This window comes from Cyprinus carpio, chromosome B12, assembly GCF_018340385.1.
Source record: "Cyprinus carpio isolate SPL01 chromosome B12, ASM1834038v1, whole genome shotgun sequence".
In the NCBI taxonomy this organism is placed as follows: domain Eukaryota; kingdom Metazoa; phylum Chordata; class Actinopteri; order Cypriniformes; family Cyprinidae; genus Cyprinus; species Cyprinus carpio.
The window spans coordinates 20,046,175-20,051,664 of NC_056608.1; the positions used below are offsets into that span (position 1 = coordinate 20,046,175).

Below are 5,490 nucleotides of genomic sequence, written 5' to 3' on the forward strand. Positions count from 1 at the left end.
CATTACACTCCTTTAATACCCAGGTCTTCCCTGTTTTGACACTGTAGCAAAATCTCTGCCGGTTCACATATTTCTTCAGTTTATAGCGTCATACCAACCATAGTTAAGGCTTACAAATAAGATTCAGTCTGCATGCATAAAGAGTTATTGCCTCATCCACTGCATTCCACATGTGAAAACAGAGAAAGAGGGAAAGAGAGGGATGGTTAAGAAACAGACTACTGAGGATTTACAGATAAAGAGAGTCATTATGTGGACAGCAGAGAATTTAAGTGTTCTCATTAGCTCAGAGCACATGAAGCGAGCCGTCTTTCCATCTTCCTGCAGGCTTAAAGAATCTGACCAACCACAACACTGCGTTTCTCCAGCCCACCGCAGATTTCTGAGGACTGTCCATGCCTACAGGTCTTTTTATACTTTTAATTATTTTCTTGCCTTTTTCTTTGTTGTTCTACATTTATTTTACCTAATAGTGTTTATTCAGATGAATAGTAGTATGTACATTAAGAACATCAGTGACATCAATAAAGAGATGTCAAACCTGGTGGAGCACATCTTGATATGTCATTTTTAAATGTATGCAAATGAGATTTGTATTACTGTTGTTGCTCCTCATGTGGTTGTCAAAAATTACTTTTTTTTTTATTTCAATAAAATTTATACATCATATTTTAATTTAAATGTTTCTTATTTATTTATTTATTTATTTTTAATGGTACTAAATTATATTCTGAATCTGAAATGTCCATCTTAAACTGCATTAAATCTTAAATTATTTTATTTTTTATTATTTATTTATTTATTTATTTTTAATGGTACTAAATTTATATATATATATATATATATAGACTTTTATATATATATATATATATATATATATATATATACTCTTTTTTTTTTTAAAGTAAATGTAACATTTTTCAGTCTATATTTTTTTTTTTTTTTTTTTTAATGTAACATTTTTCAGTCAGATAACCACAAGTTCATTTCTGAGCACACCAATTCACAAACATCCAGTCTAGCCATTCCTTACACTTTTAGATGGTCCATGATTGTATTGTTTCCGTAGCCAGTTTTCATTTAGTACGATGAAGTAAAAAGCAATGGAACAAAAAAAGTAAATGTAACATTTTTCAGCAGAAACAGATATAAAATGTCTATTCAGAAGTCTATTTTCCTGGTGTAGCAATTGTTCCAGTTTATCACCCCAAGCAATGGAACCTCTATACGATACAATGTCACACACACACACACACACACACACACACACACACACACACACGCAGACCATTCTTTCTCTGCACATTTCTTTTTGAGCTGAAGTAAAATGAAATTTCAGGGAACAATAAGAAATAAAAAAACAGTAATAATAAAATCCATTCTGCGACCACTACTGTCTTTGTACTTAATAATCCTCTGTAAAGAGAGAAGCCACGCTTGGTGGAATAGTGCAGCTCTCTTCTTGATTGCTTTTGTTCTTCTACAGTAGTTCTCTCTGCCCCTGTCAGCCTTTAGTTATGAGAGCTTGTCTTTTTCTTTCCTCTCAGAAGGTAATCTGACATTGACAACAAACTCTAAAGGTCACACCAGAATTTTTTAGGTACGAGCAGGAGGTTTGCCTTCAGATAAATGAAAGTCAAGGGACGTCGGTCACCACAGATCTAATGTTCATGTGCTCAGCTCACATTGACGTTTTTCTCCCAACTAGAATGAGCAAATGATTTGACCCAGTTTCAAAGAGCGCTGAAAAGAAACTGCTCTCTAATGGCAGTGACCTCAGCACCAGACTTACTTTATCTCTAGACATCACTGCTCACTTCCTGCACCAGTCAGCAGTGACACAAGACTGAGAGATGGCGGGGTTAAAGCTGAACTCTTGGTAGAAGAGCTCATGAAGTCTGGCAGAAGTGTTGTTGACACTATCTCTCATCACCGGATCTTGACGAATGTAGAATACAACACTGTACTGGGAGCATGAGATCATCATGCTTGTTTTTGATAGACCATATGCATGAAAGACTGAATGATTTTTGACAGCCTCTTATTATTCTACTTGTAAGGAAAAGTTAACCAAAAACTGAAAATTATGAAAAATAATAAATAAATAAATTGCGAGCCTGAAAACACAGACACTTGAAAATGGGTTTCATAGTACAAGTTTTTGAAAACAGTACTGTTATTCTTTCTGTGTAAACTATGAAAATGCAAATTTGTGAACACGTGACATCATGCACATATATATTACATGTTATGACTATAGAGTGGTGGAACGATGATGTCACTTTGTATGTGGATCAGTTGTTAGCATCGCGCTGGTTCCCTCGACAAAAAGCCAATGGGATTTGTCCATATAGGCTTTTGGATTATTGCAAAAAAATAGTTTTCAATCATAGTTCAGGAAACCTAAATGTTTTGTGATGTCCAATTTTATGAAAATGAAGTTTGTTGTTTTTTTATATAGGTATACTTCTTTTAAACTAAAAATAGGAAAGTATGCTTTTAGTTTACTTTTTATGTACTTCTCAGAAATGGGCTTTATGTACTTCTCAGAAATATACTTAAAATGACATTTAAGTATACTTGACTTATACTTACAAAAAGTCTAAATATACTCGAACTTTACTTAAGTATACTTGGTTTATATTTACTTAAGTTTAATATATTTTGGAAGTTGCAGTGATGGACAAGAAAGCTGAGGTTCTAAGCTTTCAAATGATACCATATGTTTAGTTCACTGTTTCACAGCTTATGAATTTTTACAATAACTTAACATTTTATTTTGATATTTAGCCATGTTTCATGCACCTGTCATGTGATTCCCTTGATCCTCATGTTATCCTGCCTAGTGTATGTGTCATGCTCCGATTGGTTGTTTTAATCATGTATCTTGTTCCTTATTGGTTATTGTCCTGTCATGTGACTCTCAGTTCTGTTTGCTCATTAGTTGATACTTGTCATATGTCCCTTAATGATTGATACAAATAGCCCTCATGTTGTCATTGTTCCTTGTCTAGCTTTATGATGTTTTAACCTGCTGTTGGTGAGTCTAATTTGTTCATGCCAAGTCAAGTCTGTTCAAGTCAAGTCTTTGTTTGTATTTTAGAATTCACTTTCTTAAATAAAAGCTGCACTTGGGTTCTTACAACTTGCCATTCAGTGGACTGCTTATTGCACTCTAAGGTTTAAGCTTGAATTCCTCCAGGGAATGCATGAACTGATTAAAAAGTGTTTACCCTCAATGCAATGCAGTCGCTTTGGATAAAAGGACCTGCCAAATGCATAAATGTAAAGTAAGTCAGCCAGCAAACTTTAGCCTTTAAGACAAGAAAATATTTTACTATGATTCTCATGAATATTATTTAGGGACACTTTTAAAAGTGCCTTGAAAATGTTCTAGTGGGAATAATTGACCCTTGCTCTTTGGGTGGGTGGTGATAAAATTGTCCTTGAAGCAGAAAGTACCCATTTACGCTCCCAATCTTGTCATAAAGAGTTTAAGGTTGCTGCTATTCTCATTTCTGGCACATAGGAATCGCATGGACATATTGCAGCTCAGGGAAAATCCACCCTGTGGAGAACAGTGACAGCCCAAGGACATGTTCTGAAGGCCTTCAGACAATTTGGAGAGGGAAAAAAAGTGCTAAAACCATTGTAAACTCATCAAACCAGGTGGGTTCATATATCATTATTTGAGTCAAAATTAAGTCACACAAGTAGCCATTTTTTGGTGGTCACAAGCTTCTTCCCATTCATAGTCTTTATATAAAACGTCTCCATTTACGTGCTGCATTTGAATTTAATAGTCCTTGCTATTTCAACATGTCATTGATCATTTACTGAGGTTTTTTGTGGCTAAAATGAGGCTTAAGTAGCTCATAGTTTAAATTTGCCAGCTGATCTCTAAATATGCAAGTCTTTCGAAGAAAAATGACTTCATTATTGTATGGCTAGAAGTAAATCCATGATGCGAGGACACACATCATCCCTTCAAAAATATAGGACGAGTAGTGTTATTCTTAGCCTCTTCTGGCATTTGGTTCATGGAACTAAGAAAATGTGTGTCTGAAAAAGATGGTGGCGGCTTAAACATTAAAGTCATTAGACTCAAAAGCAGCATAGGATAGAGAGAGGAAGACGTGATTGTAAATCTTTAGCACGGCCAAGTTTATGACAGAGGAGGATAAGAGATGTCCAGAGAGAAGATGAAGAGATTAATTTGGCCACTGCACTTCACTGCAGGGATTCATGGAAGCAGTTGTTCCCAAGTGCTTCCCGGCTCTTTAGGTTTCAATGTTCTTGATTGCAGCGGGATGTGAGCTGAACTGGATCAAGCTGCTGGATGACTCATCTTTTGGACCAGCTTTTTAAAGCCCATCCACAATTAGTCAGGGGTATTGCCCTGTTTTCTCAAGTGCAGGTGGTCGTGTTAATCGGACCGGCATGCTAATTGGGATGCATCTGTCCTTGTAATCAAGGGCAGCTACCTGGAAAACTGCAGTAGACATGCTGGCTATAGGAAAGTGTTTTGTAAAACATTAAATGGGTCACAAGAAAGCAACGCACCATTGCCCCAACACCACCTTTTTTTTTCAATCTGCAGAAGAGCCAAAAAAAAAAAAGAGCCTTGCACGTGGAGTCCACTTTTTGGAAAGTCCAGCCGTCTTCACTGAGGCACACACGAACATTCACAAAATTAATCAGAGTGTTTGAGCTACCAGGAGTAAGCCAAGGCACTAAAAGCCACTGAATTTATTTAGCTTTTATTTGACATTTTATTTTACTAAATATGTTTGTATAGTTTTATTTGATCTTTATTTTGTATTTTTGTTCTGTTTTTATTTTTCGCTCTTATTTATTTGACAATTTAATTTCTCCATTTGTTTTTGGCTTTTTTTGCAGAAACCATATAAGAAGTTTTTAAATGTATCTTTATTTTTCATACTATGCTTAGTCTTTGAGTATTTTTGGTATTTTTATGGGGGTTACATTTCTCAGGGCTAGGGATATCGCTGCCTAATGGCTTTTATTTCTATTTAATTAATTTTCATATTTTATTATTTAGGTTCTTTAAAATAATATTTTTTTTTTTTTTTATTGTATAGTCACAAAAATGTATTTTAGTCTAATCCAATTGTATTTAATTTATTCTAATTTTACTTAATGAAAATGTTTCATTTAGCTTAAATTACGCTGCTGATGGTCTCTTTGTAATTGCCCACATGTGCTGATTTCAGGGGCCACGTCTCTGTTTTTATCAGGGGTGGGAAGGTGGGCGAGAGGCCTGGATGCTGGTAAGCTTTGAGGGAGCTTCTGGATCCGGTCGTGGGCCTCTATTGATGAAGACTTTGATCCATTGTGCTCAGTTCCCTCTTTAGAGTGCATGTGTTAGAGATATTTGTAGAACACCATGCCAGTTATAATTACATTAACTGAACAGTAGCTGAGGGAAGTCTCAAAGGTAACATTTCTTAAACTCACATTACACATGTT

General features: G+C 35.3%; 1 long non-coding RNA gene across 2 annotated transcripts; it reads left to right on the top strand.

Moving 5' to 3' along the window:
- Window positions 1–2,952: 2,952 nt before the first annotated feature.
- On the top strand, window positions 2,953–5,222 carry LOC122139271. 2 transcript variants are annotated; one of them, XR_006156168.1, is made up of 3 exons: window positions 2,953–3,040; window positions 3,530–3,669; window positions 4,307–5,222. It is a non-coding gene; the product is annotated as an uncharacterized LOC122139271 (long non-coding RNA). The 2 variants fall into 2 exon arrangements; XR_006156167.1 differs by lacking the exon at window positions 2,953–3,040 and adding an exon at window positions 3,084–3,290.
- Window positions 5,223–5,490: the final 268 nt, after the last annotated feature.